The sequence below is a fragment of the Lissotriton helveticus genome, chromosome 4_1, assembly GCF_964261635.1.
Source record: "Lissotriton helveticus chromosome 4_1, aLisHel1.1, whole genome shotgun sequence".
NCBI classification, from domain to species: Eukaryota; Metazoa; Chordata; class Amphibia; order Caudata; family Salamandridae; genus Lissotriton; species Lissotriton helveticus.
Window position 1 is genome coordinate 2,055,101,959 of NC_136063.1, and position 23,348 is coordinate 2,055,125,306.

The window sequence follows — 23,348 nt, forward strand, 5'->3', positions numbered from 1 at the left end:
ATTGCATCTTTAAATATTAAAGGTCTTTACTTCCAAAAAGAGGAAGGAAAATACTAGACATAAATGCAAAGTGGTTATTTGTTTATTTACATGAAACTCACATGTTTGATAATATTCTGACCTTTATGACTAAATCATGCGTTGATTATATAGTCTCATCGCCTGAAAAACGGCCTAAAAATGGTATAGCTATATATTTCTCTTGTAAGTTACAACTTACTGTTTTAAATGACAACAACTATTCTGAATGTCCTGATGTGTATGTCCCTACATTAATTGACAATTACGCCCTTCATTCTTTTAATATTTATGGTCCTACACAATATGTTCCTAATTTTTGGAAATCAATTTCTTCAGATATTCTGAATATCAGAAATATACTTCTTATTTTAGGAGTAGACTTTAATATGATTTCTGACACACTTTTAGATAGAATTCCAACAGTCAAATTTCGTCCCCCAAAGTCATTTCCTCTATTTAAAGCATCCTTGGCTAATAGCAAGTTCATTGTTCATTGGATACTTAATTATCCTACTGAGAAGGAGCTGACTTTCTATTATAATGCTCATTCTTCACATTCTCATATGGACTATTTACTTTCTTTCTGTACATTTATGCCATTAAATTTCAAATCCAAAAATAGAAACATAAGGGTTTCAGACCATGCTTTATTTCATGTTATTTAACTTTCAGAAATATTCCCAAATATATGCTGTGATGGAGAATGAATGCGGATATCATTCTATCTGATGCAAGTCGGTCACAAATTATTGCCTGCCTTTTCGGAATACATACACAATACTCAACCACTTCCAGTATTTCTCCATAGTATTCTTTTTAAAGTTTATATTTAAGGCTTTACTATCTCTATCATGGCATATGAAAATAACACATTCAACTCACATCTTAATATATTAGCTTCAGAAATTCAAGTCAAAACAAAATTACAAAAGTTAAGATATGATTATAATACTCTACCTAATAAATGAGCCAATATTTTTCTTTGCAAACAAAAAAATCGATGTTCAATTTAATGCAAACAAATCTGTGAGTAGCTTTGCTAATTATGTTCAAATCAAAAAACATAAAAACCGCATGAAGTCCAGATGGCCATTTACTAAATCTTTGCTATGGAAATATTTCCCCAATTTCAGAAAATGTATTCAAAAATTTCTAGTAAACATGAAGATGCTCAACATGGCATCTTAGAGAAATGTTTACTTAAGTGCAACCTTCCATCTCTATCAAATTCTGATGGAAAAATGCTTGATGCTCCTTTTACTATGGTAGATTTTTGCAATACAATTAGACGCCTAAATGGCAAAATATCTCCAGGTCCTGATGGTATGTCACAAGAATTTAATAACGTTTTACAACCCACGTTTCCTCTCTTCTACTATCCCTGTTTCAGGAATTTGCGAATATCACTTCTATGGTGGGATCTTTTAAAAAAGCAACAATATTTTTCTTCCTAAACCAGATAAAGATCCTACACTAATTCCTCATTATTGCCCTATCTCATTTCTCCCACATCAAGACTTCAATTCTAGCAACTAGACTTTCCCCAATTCTTAATCATATTATTCTCTCTGATCAATTTTGATTTATGAAAGGTACATTATCCTTGCTCAGTACTAGACTACTGAAGAGTTACCCAAACTGCATCTCTGTAGGTTAGTGCAGTAATATCTACTGTCCAAATGGCTTCAACCCTATGCTTAGCCTACAGTTAGAACACTGTTCTTGACAAATGTTCTATCGAAATAACCGCATAATGCTCCTGAACATAATATTACTTAAAGGGCCACAGGTTTCTCCTTAGAGGAAAGACGTATATGAGTCAAAAAGTGTGAATGATCTGTGAGCAGAGTGTTTTTACTGTGTGTGCCTCTTGTGTGCTGCTCAATCTAAGGACTGGAAAACGGAAGGTGGGTATGCCCATATAATCGCAAATAACCTGGGCTACAACATACAGAAATCCAAGAGCAGCAGGTAGGGGCGCTCAAGTATGCCCAAACTTAGCTATTCGCATCGCAACAAATTATTTGTCACTTTAAAACCTGACATTATTAACCATAATATTCAAAATAGTTAAATATAGTGATTTTGCAAAACCAATAATTACAGCTAAAATTCCCTGCAGTCCCTAAATATACATATATGTGCACATTTACATAAATGATTAGACACTTAAGCACAAGATTGCAGCACAAATGAACATGCAAACTAACAAACTGTTAGGAATTGCGCAATTCTAACCAAATCTTGAATCATCAGATTACAATGGGGCAGACCTATGGGCAAGACTATGGTCATCACATATAAGCTGAATTGTTCAGACATTAAACGATGGACATAGTGATATCCTTGCTTTGTTGTTAGTAATGTAAAACGCAACTGTAAACTTTGTGTGTGAAATACACAAATTGTTTGTGAGCTGTGAGCACTACTGGAGTGTTCAGTTTCTCCCCATGTGTGCTGTCACACCGACTTTTCCATGACATAAGTGAACTTCTGTCAACAAACATGAAACCACGGACCAGAATTGTTCTTTTAGTATATAACGCTTGCTGTCTTTTGACAAAGGAATTCTATTTGACTCAGGGCATTGGTTAAAGACAGTAAGTAAATAATCATTTAACCCTGTGATTGTTTATAAATGTGAGTGAACTGATATGTTAGTATAAAAGCTGATATTTCCTGTTTCATTCTTTAGTGCATAAGTTAATTAGGGAATCTCACTCAAGGAATAACTCCAGCAGTCACTGGAAGATCAGATGCAGTCTATAAGAGTCGGAGATTGTTTTTTGAGAAGTATATGAACAATAATAGATCTTGGATGTACATGGAAAATTGTGTTATTCGATATCATAGTAATTCGAACTTTGACTGAAAGTTGTATATCATTTGTTATTTAGATAAACGCATAGTACTACAAATAGTGCCAGACAGTGCTGAATGAAGAGGAAGTGTGTCGGGTCATCTGACCCAGAGATTGCTGTGTTTCTTATCTCTCTTTTTTTATTTCATCCAATTCCCCTTTCTCCTGGGATTCTTCCTTCGCATAAAGTTTTTTAACCGCCATGACGGAGGTAGGGTCTTAGGGGTATTGGGAACCAGCGCCTAATCTCTCCATGGGAACAACCTGGTATTCAGGTGAGTGGTTTCCTAACACAAACATATACAGCATGAAAATGGTATCTTGTCACTTGAGATTACTCGGTTAAAGGTACTGATGTGGATAGTCCATTTCGATGTCCACCTAAGAGATAGTCACTCCAACAAAGAGAGTACTGGAGAAACTCTGCTAATTCATTTACCCCATCCAGTAATTCCTTTCCTCAATTTCAGTAATTTTGCACACCATAGTCAACATAGAAAGACTCCTCCACAGTTAAAGTCAATGCGTTTGGTTGTGACATGTCATGACCTCTTCAGGGCAAAGAAGAAAGGCAAGAAAGTGCGTGCTTGTTGGAAGGCACCTAAGACTAAATCAAATCTTCAGTGAAGTCATCATGTAAGCAATGCCTGGGTTACATTGTGATACTCCCAAAAAGTGATCCACCTTAAATTCCATGGCTCAGGGGTCCAAGTGGCCATAACCATGGAAATTAAATCAGATTGCTTTTTTGGATTTCTTTGTGAAACGCTCGTCTTACCGTCATTGTAATGAAGCTTTTTAAGTTTTTGAGCTCTGTTTGTATTTCAGAAATTACATGTGCCATTGCCAACACAAGAATAGAAGCATAGACCTCATCCTTTGTGAAGTTTGAGAAAAGATGGTGCCGCAAATTGTTGGGAGATGCGGTCTAAAGCAAAGATTGCTCCAAAACATCTTGAATATTCTAGCAGTGATAAGAACAACACCCTTAATGATGCAGGTGTAAATGTTTGCGGCTAGGCAAGGGGAGTGTAACTTAGAATTCAATGAAAGAGACGTGGCATAGTAAAAAAGGGCATTAGTCAATGAAAAAGTCAGGCAGAAGGCAAATCTTGATAAACTTAAGAGGTTATGCCTCTCTTTATCGCTTTGTGAACTGTTAGTTTCTTATCAAACACCTGAGACACAATAACTCTAAATATCTCAAAGAAAACAGCATCCAGAAAATAATTACACGGAAATGATTATTTCAGCAGGACTTAAACATTGATGAAAAGATTCATATACTACATGGGAATGCACAGATAAAGTTAAAGGTGCAATAACAGGGCCTTCAGATGTGGACTGGACAGCAGCCCATGTGACCTGCCAGGTTTTTTGTTTACTGTTTATTTTATTTGCATAGTTTGTTAAAACCATTGCAACACAAAAATATTTCATTACAAACCCATAAAATCTCCATGCCTGCCAGGTAATGAGCAACCATGTGAGCCACTACTTATGTCAACTCAGACACTGTTAATTAGGATGTGTTCTGTGGAGTGTAGCCCATCCAGTGGACATTGAATGTTAACCTTTTACTCTTCTTTGAACTACAGGTAATACAGGTCAACTTGATGGATGCAACCCTAAGAAATTCTTAACTATATGAGGACAAAACATGTTGGCTTATAGATGAAGGGTTAAATGTATTGAGGGATGTTAATTTTTTTATGACTCTTCACCACAAGTAATTGTACATACATTTGTAAGAATGCGGTCCAGTTTGTATTGCAAACTGATGTGTTTATTCTGAACAAAGTAATGCCAAGCCATGAGAACTTTAAATATGTAAACTGGAATGCCACAACCAACATGCGACACCAGGCTTGTATCAGTGAAACACCAAAAAGGGACAGGATTACTTTTGATCCTGAAAAATATATATTTTGTTACCAAAACCACAAATTTCATGTTTACAGAATGCGACACAGCCTTTAGAGTATTCCAGACTGCAGAGTTTCCAAATGCCAGTGCCTGCGTCATAATGAACGTGTACAGCAGTTTGGTCCCTAAGGGTGAATATTTGTTGAAAGATAACATACCATTATGACACAGGCCAAAAATACTCTATACCAACAGATCGTTCCTTAAAATAAGAAATCACATTAATGCATTTATTTTTATATATTGATATCAAGTGACAGATACATAGAAAGGTGTAACCCGGCACTAAGGTAAAGCATGAAACAGAAGGAAAATGCATCCAACCGACAGATGATCTGAGGGTGTAAAGCCAAGTATTCAAGTCTTTCCTAAAGGCTAGTAGCTCTCTATAGAGCAAGGTGTGGGTAAGCAAACGGTTCCACTGTTGTGCTGCCTGTACAGAGAAAGTCCTATCACTGACACATTTTTGTTATGCCTAAAAAAGTGAGATGTTTGGCATTGGCTAAATACAAAGTTGTCTGAGAGAGGTAGCTTTCAAATTTGCGGTGTAGAAAGAGAGGATCAACCGGATGAAAGGCTCTGTGAACTATACAGAGAGACTTGAACATAACTCTCTTAAATCATGGAAGCCAATAAACAGAGTGTAAGACTACTAAGGAAGGCGAGTGGTATGGAAGAGAAAGTGACAGCATTGCAGCTGCAACCTGTTTACAAGAAAGGCACATCAGAAGATAGTCCATGGCCTCAAGAAAGAACAAATTGCAGTAATCCAATCTGCTCAAGATAACTGACTACACCATGAAAAGGGCAAGATTGACTTGATAAGAAAAGTAAGATTTGACAAAGGACTCACATTAGTGAAAGATAGGAGGAAGGCAGGTGGTAGACATGGTTAGTAAGAGAAAGGCTACTATCCATTTAGACTCAAATATTACGAACCGAGGCAGCAACAAATGACATGGAGTTGTCCTCCTGAGGCCAGACATTTGCAGGCAAAGAGTGCACAGGTTTGCCTGTGGAACAGCATAGAACGTTTGTCTTATCACCGCTTCATTTTAATGAGTTTGGACCGAGCCAAGTGGGGATGTCATGCAGACTGTTGTGAAAAGTCTCTCATGGGGTCTGAACTGATTGGCCCATTGTGAGGATAAGTTGAGTATCATTAGCATAATTCATAAGATTAGACAAAGGTCTCAGACAGACATTAAACAATGGTGGACTAAGGGAGGAACACTGAGGTAATCCCTGCCCCACTAATTTGAACAAAAAAGCAGATGAATAGGTTGAATGCGGTTCTCTAGGTAGGATTTACAACAATTGAAGGCAGTGCCTCTAATGCCGTCCTCAGACAGCCTAACAATCCAGATTTTATGTATGATGGTGCCAAAGGTGGTAGGCAAGTCAAGTAACAAACGGGCTTCCCTTGCCTACAGATAATCGGAGATGATCCTGCATGGTAACAAAAGTTAGTTCTGTACCATGTAAGGGGCTAAAACCCAACTGAGCAGGGTCCAGCAAGGACTGATGCTGTAAAAATTCAGATATCAGTTTGAAGACATCATTTTTCATAATTTTACCCGGAAAGGGCGGAAGGGAGATCAGTTAAAAATTGCTCAAGACTGAAGGGTCAGCTGTAGCTTTTTTAGAAGGTTTTTTTCCATTTAGGAGTCATGACACCTGAAGCTAAGGAGTGAGTACAGATAGACTGTAAAAGAAATACAAGAGAGCCCAACATTTTCCTACAGACTAGAAGATAGAAAGTCCTGGCTAAGTCAGAGAGATAGAGTTTGCAATTGTTAGAAAAACGAGTTTGACATCTGTCCAAGGTCATCTAAAGTAGGCATTGTGCTGCTGTCAACAGAGATGGTAATGGTGTCCATTGGACGAGATACTAACATGTATTACAAGAGCATATACTCAGTCACCTGTTGTCAAGATAATACTCATAACTTTGTTCTTAAAAATACTCAGCCAGATTCTCTTATAACTTATACAGAGTGGGTTAATTAAAGTTCTAATGATGTTTTTTTAGCACACTACGGCAGCCGCGGTCGGTAGGGGAGTACCTGCCGGGGCGGTGACATGGGGAGGGGAAGGGGCAGGGTGGGGGGTAGTAATGTATGGATAATGAATGTTTGCAGGTAAGTAAACATATAAATAAATCAAACGAATTTCGTTGCGTGCACTGCTTTGCATTTAGGGATGCAGTGCATCGTTTGATTTATTTATATGTTTACTTACCTGCAAACATCCATTCTCCATACATTACTACCCCCCTCCCCACGTCACCCCCCGGCAGGTACTCCCCTACCAACCGTGGCTGCACTACAGCCTTCTAGCACTCTTTTGGGGTTGTTTTGTACTTTTAAAGCTTCTTTAGCTTTAGGTTATTGATTCAGGGCTATAATTGACACATCATCATAATTCAGTGGTTTTGCATTTTAACTTAGCTACACTGAGAGTGTCATTATACCAAGGTGCCCAAGGTTGCAGGTAAGATCATTTTAAGGCTACTCTTTCATTGTGAGACCCAACAGTCAAATCTATCAGTCAGAGAGACGTTCAGATAGAACTATGTGGAGTAATTTCATCCACTGTTGTATAGACTGATTTGATTTATTGTAAGACCAATGAATTCTCTACATTCTAGATATGTTATGTTATGTTGTAACTTTTATATAGTGCGACAGCTGCCCAAGCAAAGAGGCGTCCCGGTGCTGACAGCATTGAGAAACAAACAGGGGTAGGCAGAAAGGTCTACATAATGAAGAATAATAAGAGAATGAACAGCCCAGACTTGGAGTAGAACTATTACCAATATATCAAACCAGAGGGGGCAAAAAAAATATTGAGGTTATGGTCACTTTCATGTGAAGGTGCTCTTTCTAAATGCAGAAGCCCCATTGGATCCATAGAATGCACCAAATCAGAGGTGTATTGGTTAGTCTGGGCACCAGCCGAAATATCAACTTCATCCAAGATGAAGAAGGCTAATTGAGATAAGATTAATGGCAAGATGAAATTTTCAAAAAATGTATCAAATTGTATTGGATAGCCAGGAGAGTGATAACAGACTAGGCCACCAATGCTCATGGCTGCCAAAATGCACAGTGAAAAGCCTAACAATTCTGCCTGAGCGAACTCCCTAAATTGGGGAGATTTAAGATTTCAATTATTCCTAAAAATGACAGCTTACCCCCCACCAACAGCTAAGGGACCAGGGAGATATACAATCATGAAACCCATAGAGCAGCAGTCCCAAAATCAGGATTGGACTTGTTAAATGATTATGATTTCATGATGAATAACAGGTGAAACATTTCGGAGCTTAGTAAATGGTTAATATAATCAACATGTTTTACCGGTGAACAAACAATAACATCACATTCTACAAAAACATTAGCTATAGCAAGAGAGTGTATAGCAATGGCATCCCATTCTATGTAATGCAGCTCTAGAATTCCAGCCTGTTAGATCTGGGGGTCTCTAGTTGGCAATGGTATTCACCTTTGCCAAATAGGGACCCTTACTTCTAAGTCAGGATAAGGGGATTACACTCCTTAATAACCCCTGCTCACCCCCTTGGTAGCTTGGCACGAGCAGACAGGCTTATCACAGAGGTAGTGTGTTAAGCATTTGCGAATATACACAGTAATTTATTTTATTTATTTATTTTACAGATTTGTAAAGCGCATGGCTGCCCGTAAGCGTCCCAGCGCTGGTGATAAAGGAACCAGGTGTGAGAGGGAAGCATTACGGGAACAGCCAGGTCTTGAGTGCCTTACGAAATGAGAGTAAGTTGGGCTGAGCCCTGATGTCTGGGGGCAGGGAATTCCATAGCTTGGAAGCATTATAGGCAAAAAGTCGACCTCCAGAACGGGCCTTCTTGATTCTGGGTACAGATGCCAAGTTACAGTGTGAGGAATGTAGAGTTCTCTTGGTATTATAGGGAGTGATAAGGTTTTTTAAAATAGGTGGAGCCTTTCCATGGAGAATTTTGTGTGTCGTGCATAATGCCTTAAATTGTATTCTCTCCTGGATTGGCAGCCAGTGCAAGGCACTCAGGGCTGGGTTGGCTGAACAGCGACGATGAGTTCCTGTGAGAAGACGGGCGGCAGTATTTTGTACTGTTTGAAGTTTAGATAGTACTTTTTTAGGGGCCCCCAGATATAGGGCATTGCCGTAGTCCAGACGAGACAACACAAGGCCCTGAATCAGGAGTTTCTGAGATTGTGTTGGGAGTAAAGGCAGAATTTTTCTGGCGGTTCGTAAAAAGCCATGACATACACCGGACGTTTTTCTTGCTTGGGTGAAGAAATTGAGACCTTCGTCCAGCCAAATTCCAAGACTCTTGATTTCCTGTTTAGGATTAGGTGGTGTGCCCATACAGGGGGGCCACAGGGATATGGGTTGGTAAAGTGACTGGTTGCCTAGAACCATTATCTCTGTCTTGTCATTATTGAGTTTAAGATGTGAGATATTCATCCATTTAGTTATGTCACTGTGGAGGTTGGTGAGAGATTGGTCTTGCTGACTTAGGGAGACTACCAATTGGGTATCGTCAGCGTAGGTTAAAAGCTTGATCCCAAATGGGGTGACGATCTTCTCAAGGGGGGGACATATAAACATTAAAAAGGGTCGGACTCAGGGATGACCCTTGAGGGACTCCACAGCTGATGGCAGTATGTCTGGAGATAAAATTACCATCTGCTACCTGGAAGGACCTGTCATTCAGGAAGGATTCCAACCAGGACAGGGCCGTCCCTGTGATTCCAAGATCCCTAAGCCTATGTACCAATGTCGAGTGGTTGACGGTGTCGAAGGCTGCGCTCAGGTCAAGGAGGATCACTGCCACTGATCCTCCTGAGTCGATGATCTTTCTTGCCTCTTCCACAACCGCCAGCATCGCAGTTTCTGTGCTCTGGCCGGATCTAAATCCCGTCTGGGATGGCTCCAGGAGACCATTGGTTTCAAGGTATTCAGAAAGTTGATGATTGACATATTTTCGGCTATCTTGCTGATGCCTGGGAGCAAGGAAATCGGCCGGAAATTGCTTCATTCGAGTGGGTCTTAGTGTGGTTTCTTAATGAGGGCTTTGACAATTGCTTTTGTCCAACTGGGTGGAACAGCACCATGGGTAAGCGAGGTGTTAATCAAATTTGCCATATAAGGAAGAATAGTGGGAGCAACTGATATTAGGATATTAAAAGGTGCGGGATCAGTTGGAGATCCACTTTTAATTGAGTGTAATATTGGAGAGAGAGTATTTATTGTCAAGGGGGCGAAGTGAGTCAATTGATATGCTGTAGTTTGGGGTGTGGAAGTAGACGGGTTAGCAGGGGAGAGGGCATCGGATGATTGTGACGGAAGGGAATTAAGGATGTTTTTAATCTTTGATTAAAAAAATTCCGCAAGTTCATTACATCTGTTGGCTGAAGGCTCTACTGGGGGAGGAGAATCAGGTGCTTTGAGAAGTTTTTTAGCAATTTGAAATGTCTCCCTTGATGAGTTTGCAGATGATTTGATTTTTTCTTCAAAATATTTGGCTTGGGCGATTTTAAGTGCCTTTTTGTAATTAGGAATAGTGTGTTTATATTAAATTTTTTTAGTAGGGTCGAAGTTTTTTCTCCAGTCTCTTTCTGATTTCTTGCAGATTTTTTTCAGAAGCCGCATTTCCTGGGTGAACCATGGGGAAGTAATTTTGCCTCGGGATTACAGGTAGATTTTTTTGGAAGGGTTTTGTCCAGTGTCTCTCCTATCCATTTCGAGAACTCTGCATCGGTGTGAGTAGGGTTGGAAGCAAGTCTAGGAGGGGAGCGCTCTAGATTTAATTTCCATTTTTCTGGATCTAGGGTAGCCCAGGAACGAGTGGGCTAATTAGGTAGAGATTTAGGGCGTATGATGTTATATAACTGCCAATTCAGTGAGATTAAAAAATGGTCAGACCATGGTACAGGAGTATGATCCAGGGTTGTAAGATCATTAATGTTGGAAAAAATGGGATCCAACAGGTGGCCTAATGAATGGGTGGGTTGTCTACTTTGTAGCCTACGCTGCAAGGTTTCAAGGTCTGCTATTAGATCAGAGGCTGGTTTGACTTTGTTTTTGTCGAAATGAATGTTAAGATCTCCCAGGATCATAAAAGTAGAGTGGATGGCAGCCAGTGTGCAAGTATGTTCCATGAGAGATTCACTGAACTGACCCATGGGTCCTGGAGGGCGATAGATGAGAATTCCTGACAGAGATCTACATGGGGAGATTTGAATAGAAAATAGAACATTTTCACAATCTAGTAGGGGGCTGCCTTGCAATCGGCCGGAAAGATGGTCTTTGTAGATTATAGCGATACCCCCTCCCTTCCCTTTGGATCGGTCTACATGTTGAATTGAGAAGCCAGGAGGAAGGGACTTGACAATGTCCGGGTCAGAATCTGGTCCCAACCAGGTTTCTGTTAAGAAAAGAACGTCTGGCTGACGATTTTCTAATGTGTGGTAAATTTCTATTGAGTGTTTGGGGAGTGATCTGCAATTAATCAAGGCCATGTGCATTAGGCTGGAAGAAGTTTGTTGAGGCATAGTAGGTGTAAATTTGTACGGACAATATAGGCAGTGGTTGAAGGAATTGTCCCCAGGTACAGAATGTAAGCAGGGGCCCTTTATATCTCTATTCAAGTGTAGCAAAGCATCTCTCTAATATCTAAGCGTGGGATGGAGAGCATTATCTAGAGTATCTGGCTCTGAGCTCTGCCTAGCGTAGACGAGCGCAGACGAGCTTGCCTTAACCCGCTGCGCTTCCGGTGGATGCACATGCTTTATGGGAGTGAGGAAAGTGGAGGAGGGGGGTGTGGCCAACACAAGTGGGCTTGTCTTGTGCCTCCGTAATGGCGGCAAGAGGGCAAACACTCGCCCGCGGCAGCGCTAAATCCGCTGTGCGGGGATGACTGTGCCTGAGGGGTTGAGTGCTCAGACGGAAGGTGAGTTTCTTTTAAAATCAGAGAATAACAAAGTATAACAATTAAAATTTTACACAAGTTCTCACTACTCCCGGCTTCCGCCTCAGGAGGTTCCTATAGCAATGTGGTGCTTGAAGTCAGCGCGTTTTTATTTACCTTCGTCACGGGGTCGTGGCCAACAAAGTGGGCGTGTCTTATGTCTCCGTAATGGCGGCAAGAGGGCAAACACTCGCCCGCGGCAGCGCTAAATCCGCTGTGCGGGGATGACTGTGCCTGAGGGGTTGAGTGCTCAGAGGGAAGGTGAGTTTCTTTTAAAATCAGAGAATAACAAAGTATAACAATTACAATTTTACACAAGTTCTCACTACTCCCGGCTTCCGCCTCAGGAGGTTCCTATAGCAATGTGGCGCTTGAAGTCAGCACGTTTTTATTTACCTTTGTCACGGGGGCGTGGCCAACACAAGTGGGCGTGTCTTGTGTCTCCGTAATGGCGGCAAGAGGGCAAACACTCGCCCGCGGCAGCGCTAAATCCGCTGTGCGGGGATGACTGTGCCTGAGGGGTTGAGTGCTCAGAGGGAAGGTGAGTTTCTTTTAAAATCAGAGAATAACAAAGTATAACAATTAACATTTTACACAAGTTCTCACTACTCCCGGCTTCCGCTCAGGAGGTTCCTGCAGTGAAAACACTATAGATGGACACAACACAGGTTTTCTAAAAATAAGTATTCTTTATATAGACTTAACACAAGACCACAAACGACAAAAAACCACAATACTACACTTAAGATTGCTTTAGAGATGATCAAAGTTACTTAGTTCAAGTTGATGATCAATGCAACAAAGTTTTCAACAAAGTACCTGGATGCATGGCGTAAAGTAAAGAAAAGGATGCCTCGGTTCCGTGATCCGGGGGAGATGATGCGTTGTGCTTTAATGCTTGCGCAGAGTAGGAGATGCGTCGTAACCCTTACCAGTGTGGAGGTGATGCGTAGATTTTTGGCCTGCGGGCCTGTTGCGGTGCGCAAGATGGCGCCTTAATGCGATGATCCGGTTGCGATGCGAGAAGATGGCGCCCTTGATGCGGCAATGCGATGACGATGCGTAGACGCCCTGGCAGCCTTGCGACGACTCTATACATTGGAGCCACGACAGGCCCTGTGACACGCTTCTCCAGTGATGCGATGGCGACCCTCTTGATGGCGTTACTCTTCCCTGTTGATGCGACAGCAGGCAGCTTCGATGAACACACGCTTCCAGGGAGATGCAGCGAAGGTTCGCTTCTCCGGCAATGCAACGATTTCAGCTGCGGCGCCGACACGCTTCTTCTCGATGTGTCGCGCTTCCAGCTCCCAGCGACACGCAAATGTCTGGAGTTCAGAATTCCCAGCAAGGAAATTCAGAGGGGAGCTGGAGGTGAAGTCTTTTATTCCTGAGACTTCAGCAGGAGGCAAGCACAGTTCAAGCCCTTGGAGAAAATTCTGTAAATGATGTAAGTCCTTAAAAAGTTCCTTCTTCTTTCCTTTGCAATGAAGCAACCACTGCTGGCCAACCCAGCAAACAGCACACTGGCAGTGGGGCAGTAAAACTCCTGCAGCTTCCTTGATTCTTCTCCTTGCAAAAGGTTTCTTGTTCCAGAAGTGATCTAATTTCTTGGGATCACGGTCCCAATATTTATACCCCAAAATCCTTTGTTCACTGAAGGCAGAGAGGCCTCTGCCTAGTCCAAACCAGTTCCTGAGCACTTTGTTTACATGACTCTCTACTTCCTTTCACCGTGCAGGGCAGAGACATCAGCCACCCCACAGGAGGTGGAGCCAGCACAGGGGAGGGAAGGCACAGCACTGGAGCACTTTGTTGACAAGATTCCTTCTCTCCTTTCACAGTGCAGGGCAGAGACATCAGACACACCACAGGGGAGGAGCCAGCATTGTAGAGGGCTGGCCGAGCACTATTCAGGTCCCAGGTGCAACTCCTCCCTCCAATCTAGATGCAGATCTCTCTATTCACCACTGGCTGTCCCAGCCTGTCTCCTAGAATCCCCCAGCCCTGTCACTCACAAATCCAGACAAGGAATACACAACCTAGTAGGGGCAGGCCTGGACAGTTAGGCAAGAAAATACCTACTTTCTAAAAGTGGCATTTTCAAACACAGAATATTAAAACTAACTTTACTGAAAGATGTATTTTATTATTCTGAGTTCAGGCATACTAAATTCGAATTTCTTCCATGTTCCCTGAGTCAGTTAGGATTATAAGAATGTAATAATCTAACTGCTTATTCTAGCTTATGGAGAACAGGTAGCCTTGAAGTAGTGAAAAACAAAAATGGCTGTAATTCACTATTAGCTACACACACCAGAGCATGTCCTACCTTATACTTACAATGCAGCCTGCCCTTGAGCCTACCATAGGGGTGTCTAATAAGAAGCAAAGAGAAGGTTTAGAGATTGGCAAGTGGGTGCATTTGCCAAATCGACATGAACATACTAGACTGAACACAGGCCTTGCAATGGCAAGCCTGAGACACACTTTACAAGCTGCTTCTGTGGGTGGCACAAGCAGTGCTGCAAGCCCACCAGCAGCATTTTATTTACAAGCCCTGGGCACACATGGTGCACTGTACTAGGGGCTGACAGGTAAATCAAATAACCCAATCATGGAATCACCAATTAGTACATCAATTTAACATAGGGAGCACTTGCACTGTGGCACTGAATAGCAGTGGCACAGTGCCCAAAGCATATAACCAGCAAAAACATATCAAAACAGAGGAGGCAATCAGTCAAAAATGGAAGGGAGACTCACACCAATGATGCCAGGTCTAACACAGCCAAATTGCCAGAAGAACAATAGCCAACCCAACTGATGGAGAAGGTGGGGCCCAGACATATTGCCCCTATCATCATTAACTCTCTCTTATTGTATTTGATGTAACTTACTTGGGGATCCTCTAGGGAAGGCATTGCCTAGAAGTGCAATAGAGCAGTATGGCTGGCAGTGTGCAACCTGTGCACGGAGGGGCACAGATGGGATTGCCTTTTGTACATCATCACTGTGCAGGTGGTGCGGCTACGCAGCAGGCCATCTTAAGCAGGCATTCATGTAGGGATTACTAGAATACTAACAAAGAGATAAAATAGCATCATGATGACATTTATTCCATGTCATTCTGAAAAAGCAGTACACAGGTAGAAAAGGTTTTAGCCCTAAAAATATTCTGCCCCAATAAAGTGACTGTTAGGGGACTGAGTTGATGTGCGGTGAAGTGTGAATAATCTAACTAAGCAATGGTAAAAAAAATGGCAATACACCTGTTAGGGTCAGATGTACGACTCGCCAATTAGCAAGTCGCAAATTGCATCGCATTTGCGACTTGCCAATTGGAATGCACAACAGTGTCTCAGGTTTTCAGTAGTGGCAGGCAAAGTCCAGCCAGACACAGCCAAGGGTTCCAGAGCCTGAGAAACAGCACTACAGTGTTAGGGCTCACTCCAGCTGAAGCCAGCTGCAGCACCTAAGGCAGGCTCTTCAGGGCTTCTCTTGGGTGTCAGACAGGCTCAGTCCTCTTCTGATTTTCCCCAAGTTTAGTCAAATTCTATAGAGGGAGACAAGGGATGCCACAGTTATGCCTGCCACTAGCTTGTTGGTATTGGTGATGCCCTGGCCCCTTCCTAACCAGTAGGAACAATGTTTCCTTTGCAATCCTACCTACTTTTAAAGCAGTGCCTATCTTCCCTACAGCAAAGAAACACACAGTGCCCGCGCTTCTAGAATTCAAAATGGTGAAGCCCTTTTCCCCTTGTGCAGACCATGAATGCCCACCCATTGGTGAGGCAATAGTACTGAGCAGCCCATCCTCTGTGGTCACTTAATACCAGTTCTAAGCAGCTCCTGTCCCACTGTAAATGGAGTTGCACTGCAGTGGTCTGGTTTCTTAATATGGATGCAAGAGGGAGCAGTCCTTCTATGTTAAAAAAAAACACTACAGTTTAAACTTTAATCTGCAGTGATTTTTAAAATAAAAGGACTGCTCCTTATTCCAGCCCTGTTTTAAAAACAACAACCACTGCAATTTAATTCTGCTGCTGGAGCCACAAATTTACCAGTAATTCCACTTTACAATAGTAATACAGAATTGCTAAATTCCTCAGATTCTGCCAACGGAATTAAATATTGCCCAGGTCTATTAAGCTGTGAGCATACCATACCAATTCCATGCTAAAAGACACTTGTCTGCACCCAAATTCTTTAGTGAAGACAAGTGCCTTAAGTACTGGTGCACGGCACATGTCCGACATTCATGGTGTGGAATGCCATTTGACAAGCCTCTGCCCAAATTACAATCATATGTTGCTTCTTCGATGTGAATTCAGGCAGGGTGGAAACAAAAATCCCATCTCCCATCACAAACCTCCTAGATTACCCAGTGAGGTCTATAAACACTCTCATTTGAGTCTGAGTTCTGAGATGCGCCTAGGCTAGGATGATTTGAATTTTGGATTGGAGAGTAGTGTGTGCTCCAACAACTTGGTGGCTCAAGTACACCACAGAAACATGTCCTATCTGGCATGTGGCTCCAGCAGCAGAATTAAATTGCAGTGGTAGTTGTTTTTAAAACAGGACTGGAATAAGGAGCAGTCCTTTTATTTTAAAAATCACTGCAGATTAAAGTTTAAACTGTAGTGTTTTTTTTAACATAGAGGGACTGCTCCCTCTTGCATCCATATTAAGAAACCATACCACTGCAGTGCAACTCCATTTACAGTGGGACAGGAGCTGCTTAGAACTGGTATTAAGTGACCCCAGAGGATGGGCTGCTCAGTACTATTGCCACACCAATGGGTGGGCATTCATGGTCTGCACAAGGGGAAAAGGGCTTCACCATTTTGAATTCTAGAAGCGCGGGCACTGTGTGTTTCTTTGCTGTAGGGAAGATAGGCACTGCTTAAAGCCCTTAATAGCCAGGCCTTCCTGAGACAACCATCTGTCACAACAAGCATGGTAATTTTGGACCTCTCATATGGGACTTCAATCTGTTCACATGAGCGACCCTTAAAGGTTCCTGAGGGGTCTGTATGTGTACCAGGTAGGTGACCTCATGTTTCCGCTCTTTGATTTCATAGGGCCTGGTTCACTGGTCCTGAAAGGTTTCAACTCCATGGACTTCATGACCAATACTTCCTGGCCATGTTGGCATTCTACCCTAGTGGCCTTCTGGCCATAATAGTGTTTTACTATTTCCTAGCTGGCCTGCAAATTCAGGTTGGCCTCTTTCATGTATCTCCCCATCCCTGCCCAGAAGACGACAGTCTACTACACCTTGTGGGAGCTTCTTGGGGGCATTTTCTGACCAAGAACGAGGAGTCAACTCACAGGGTTACCATACAGGAGTTCAAATGGGCAAAAGCCAATCCCTTTCTGTGGTACCTCCCTCTCGCTTTCTGTGGTACCTCCCTGTAAGCAAACAACAGGCATGGCATCCCACTCATGTCTTAAGGGTGCAAGGAGGCTCATAATCATGCCCTTTGTGGTCTTGTTGAACCTTTCAAGAAGCCCATTAGTTTGGGGATGGAACGGTGTGTAAAACTAGTGGGTAACTCCACACTTTACCTCATGCACTTCATGTACATTGATGTGAAATTGGCTCCTCTATCAGACACCAGTAGAAACTCACTCAGATACTGGACTCAGGAGTATGGCTGCAGGGTACTGGGTAGTGCTGTCCACCTTCCAGAATATACATGTTACCTAGGGCTAAACAAAGAGGATTTTTCCGAGGACTCCAGGTAATTTTCTAAGAACAACAGTTCTCCAATCTTTGTATTTCAGTTGGCAATGTCCAAGTTTAATTTTCTTCAGTAAATCTATATCCAGTTCACATAGAAAGTGCAGCCAACTCGTGTTTCATCTAGTCAGTACATTGACTTTAAGACTTCTTCAGGGCTGCAACCCAAATAACAGAAAACAAGATTAAGTAAAACCAATATTAAGATACCACAGCGTAGTAGATAACTACTTATCTAAAATTAAGGGATACACCCTCACACCACCCAGTGTCATTAGAAAAGAGTAACACAGTGTAAGAAAGAAGCAACCAAGACCCATTTCCGACCATAATCACCAAAGTCTGTGCAGAACGTAAAACCAAAAATTTGCCAGTGTGATTAAAGTCATCATATAAGATTTAGTTAAACACAAAATGTTGGTGGCTACAACCACCTACCATCCTTATTGTATTCCTCTGTACTAAGCATAATATACTTGATAATCCATATAATACAACGATTCTTCAGTCAGATCAGATCTAGGAATAATATCAAGCCAAAATTCCATGTCTTAGTTTACTACAATATTTCATGACAAATAACCTCATTCTAGATCAAAATGCTGCCCGCCAACTTCATCAAGGTGCCTAACAAACAACTCACCTAATTAGTAGGTATTTCCACTTCAAAGATCTAAAATAAAATATAAAAAATATACCAGCTCACATTTTATGTCCCACACAAGTCTTTTTGAGCATACACAAAAAACACCTTTCTTAGTTCTCACCTCTGTATTCTCCAGAATTCGAATCTCCGCTAATTCAGGTTCAATAACTAAGCCAAGTGTTTGTGTTCTGAAAGCGTCATGACTAATATCGGTGCATACCCCCTATTTTAAAGCACCCTCTGGTCCCGGAGCTCACCTTATTGTCCCTCTATCGATCCACAGTAAATTCCGGCATTCAGCACGGTCGCCATGTTTGAATGGCATTTTATACTAACAAAACATGCGCGCCATCCTGTAGTGATTGATTTCGGCGTTCAATACAGTTGCCATATTGGAATGGTATTTTAGCAACCATATCATGGGCGCCATCTTATAGTAGTAAAATTCAGCGACCAAAAGATCACCATATTGAAGTATATAGTAACAAGTATAGTTAGAACGTAACAGAGTATTTGTGCCATCTTATAGTAGATAAAGTGCTAAACTCACGAACCAATATCAAATTGGGTCATAATATCAACAAATCAACCCATTAGTTAATAGTCTCTCCTCAAACCTAAACTTTATAGACTACTCGTAACCCCGTTATGCTCGACCGTATGAATATGACGTGTATATACAAAAAACATACTATTATCATCAAGCCATCACTTGAAAATAGGTCCTATCGTAAACCAAAGTAGTACGCAATAGTTAATAGTAAAAGTACCCGAGTGTAGACGTCATCTTATAGTGGTTGCTATACTAATACCTATACTTGGGTTGATCACTATTAGATTCCAATTACCTCAATATTAAAATGTCTAAAATAGATCTCCACAGGGACTCAGTGAGCGTTGCACCAATCACTCTAATCTAAAGTAGGTTGTGCCTCCAATAATTGAAAATAAAATATGTTAAGTAAGCGCCAGGATGGATAAAAAGAAGAAGTTGCAGAGGAAGGAGAATCTGTATAAATAATAAACATTCATACATTGTTTCAAATCATAGTAATAATCATTACTAACCAACAGGAAATATACCACTCAGGTCCATCACTATGGTATACATATTATACATTTCAGAAGTCCCAGTTAGACATTAGTCTGATACATTGTATAATATTTCAGATTAAATTATATTCAGTCTTGACCTAAATAGTATTCAAATTCATGATCCACATTTAAACCTCTCTCCACGGCTTTCAACTTCATTAACCACAGGACCTCACGTCTCCGCAGTTGTAGTTGTCTGTTACCCCCTCTGGAGTCCTGTTTAATATGATCAATACCATGAAATCTGAAAACATGTTGATCTCTCTTTTCATTATTTCTAACTGCATGTGACGCAATGGGGTAGCGAGTATCACCATTTTTAAGCGCTCATTCTGTCCCTCAATCTTCTAATAGTGCTGCCAACATAAATCATACTGCAGGTGCATACTATAACACACACCACATATGTTGTATCACAGTTTATAAATGTATCAATAGTGTAATCTCCTGAATCATTATAATTAAAAGTATTCACTTTACTTCTAGCCCATCTACATGAGCTACATTTCCCACATTTATGAAAGCCCTTAAGTCTGTTCTTAAGCCAAATTACACTCTCTTGTTTCCTCGGGTCGCTAGGGCTCTTCAGATTGGCCAGTGTAATGCCTCTTTTGAATGGTATAGCTGGTTTATTATTAAGAAAGGGTGACAGGTCACTATCCATTTGAAGTAAATGCCAGTATTTTCTAAAGATAGAGTAAAGCTCGGCACTCTCAGTATTATAGTTTGTATTCATCCGTACCGTCTCTACCCCTTCTGTTCCATCATGTTGTCGTTTACATAAGGTTTTATCACGTTTCAGCTTCCTAGCTCTCGCTTCAGCTTTCTTAATTATTTCTTCATCATAACCACGATTGATAAATCTGAGTGACATATTTGTATATAGCAACACAACGTCTAGTGTTGCCATTATCATACCATCTTCCCACACCATATCATTGATAATGTTAAGTACATGCTTTGTATCTTCTATGACGGAAGGTAGATTGCGAACATGTATTCTCAGAAAGTTATTCACATATTGGGACCAGACCCTCCGTTGGCCCACCAATACCCGAAACAATGGGCCTTCCCCGGGGCCTGTCCAAACACTTATGCACTTTAGGCAGTGTATACATACAAGGTGCTCTCGGTGTCGTTATCAGTAAATACATGTATTCATCATAATCTAACAAAGAAAGGTCATACCAGTATTTAAGTTGCTGATTAATATCCTTAGTAAGGGCTCCTAGAGGGTTAGTGGACAATCTTTCATAATAATGTGTATTATTCAGTTGTGAGTATACTTCATCATTGTAAGAAGGTGTATCCTGAACAACAATATTACCACCTTTATCCGCTCTGCGGATGATTATATTCTTGTTGTCGCTAAGTTCCCTCAGGCTACCCTTTCACCACTCATAAGATTATCCACCTTCACCCTCATTCTTTTCAGATGTTTCTTATCAATAAGTCTATCAATCTCCAAATTAACTGCCTTGTAAAAAGCATCAATAGTACTACCAGTTGCTAATTGTGGTGACCATTTCGATTTAACTTTCAGACCACTCCCTCACTTTGAAAGCGATCAATTTCAAATTCATCAAGCAGTTTCGAAATTGTCACTGGGTCATCTTCCTTTTCTGTAAGGAAGAGCAATAGCTGAGTTTCCTTAAGTTTTTGAATTGTAAAATTGCTCACGGGATTTATTTTTGCATGTTTGACTTTCTCAGGTACATTGGCAAAAAACTTTTTAAGTTTGAGTCTTCGCACAAATTTATACAAATCAATCTTTGTCATAAACCAATCAGATTTCATTAACGGGCAAACCCCCATTCCTTTCTTAAGTAATGTAATCATATCATCAGATAACTCACATGATGACAGATTAATAATCTCAATATCTCTCACACTTGAATCATCTTCTATAGTTATTGTTTCCAAGACCTCAGTCTCATTCCCACTCTTACTCCTTGCTCTCCTCCTGCCTCTTCTCCCTCTCCTGGTCTTTTTACATTTAAATCTCGGTTCCTGTTCTCCGTATCCTGATTCCCTCTCCTCAGTCTCCGAACTTCTTCTAAAAAATTATTCTCAGGGGTCGGGAGCAAAGTAAGTTCAGATACATCCTCATTCTCGCTGCCGGATAAGTTGCTTGAGGATGCCTTAGCGTCACTACTAGAAGGGACACCGCCTTTGTGTTTAATAACAGGTACTTTCTTCATTAAGTAATCAAATCTTTTGGCAAATGTATATACACGACCAGAACGGTAATCATTCTCGTCGCGTCTTAATTTTCTGGCCTTTCTCTTTTTTATGTCCGTCTGTTACTCATTAAGTTTCTCATCTAATAGAGTATTGTTCTTAATCGTAGCTTCAGGGGAGTTGAGCTCTTTGATTTCATTCTCAACCTTTTGTATTTCTATCAACAATTTAGCTATCTTCCTTTCAGCATTCTCAATAAGAATATTAATAAGGTTTCTAGAACAAGCATTTAGTTCTTTCTCCCATGTTACATATAAGTCAGGTTCCAAATCTTCATACGTTGGTATAATTTGGGATCTAAGTCCACGTGGTATCCTATTGAGCGCTAAGTACTGTTTTAGTGTGGCAGCATCCCACCATTTATTAAGTTCTGTTCTTTTTAGTGATTCCAGTCTGATGAACTTGGCCCTCAGGCCTTCTTTCTTATTAGTATCTTCAGGAGTTCCTACGGCTGCTCCTATAGTGTCACCCGCAGCCAAATTGCTAAACAATAACTCTGCCTCTTTATCTCTGTTCATGTTAACCTATGCGGCTGCTCTCAAACTACAAACAATACTAAATAAGGGTAACAGTTAGAAAAGAGTGCACAGCAAATATAGGTAAGTCTTAATAACACAAGTCTTTAAATGGTGCTCCAGGAAGTAGCAGTGTCGGTTACCACAACCCCAAATTTAAAACCACCCACTGGTGATTTAAAGCAAATTAAAGAGGGTTCTTCCGAGCACTCCAGGTAATTTTCTAAGAACAACAGTTCTCCAGTCTTTGTATTTCAGTTGGCAATGTCCAAGTTTAATTTTCTTCAGTAAATCTATATCCAGTTCACATAGAAAGTGCAGCCAACACTTGTTTCGTCTAGTCAGTACATTGACTTTAAGACTTCTTCAGGGCTGCAACCCAAATAACAAAAAACAAGATAAAGTAAAACCAATATTAAGATACCACAGCGTAGTGTAGTATCTATAACTACTTATCTAAAATTAAGGGAAACACCCTCACACCACCCAGTGTCATTAGAAAAGAGTAACACAGTGTAAGAAAGAAGTAACCATGACCAAGTTCCGACCATAATCACCAAAAGTCTGTGCAGAACGTAAAACCAAAAATTTGCCAGTCTGATTAAAGTCATCATATAAGATTTAGTAAAACACAACATTTTGGAGGCTACAACCACCTACCATCCTTATTGTATTCCTCTGTACTAAGCATAATATACTTGATAATCCATATAATTCAACGATTCTGCAGTCAGATCAGATCTAGGAATAATATCAAGCCAAAATTCCATGTCTTAGTTTACTACAATATTTCATGACAAATAACCTCATTCTAGATCAAAATGCTGCCCGCCAACTTTATCAAGGCGCCTAAAAAACAACTCACCTAATTAGTAGGTATTTCCACTTCACAGATCTAAAATATTTCCTGTTGGTTAGTAATGATTATTACTATGATTTGAAACAATGTATGAATGTTAATTATTTATACAGGTTCTCCTTCCTCTGCAACTTCTTCTTTTTCATCCATCCTGGCTCTTTATGGGTAATATCTTACTTAACATATGGTAATGTAGCTTCCAAGTTGTCCCCCTTTCATCTCATCCTCATGCTCATGAAGGCTGGATTGTAGCAGCTAGATCACTTCCTAAATTCTGAGGGCAATCTGGTAGGCCTAATTTTGGACCCCTTGCTGAGCCTCAGCCTCCTTTCCTTGCACATCTTCCTCAGCTCTGCCATGCTGAGACTCTTTATGTTGGACCGATCTACCTCACAGTTATCAGAAAAATTAGGGTGCAATATTGATAGAAGGATTTGAAAAATCAAAT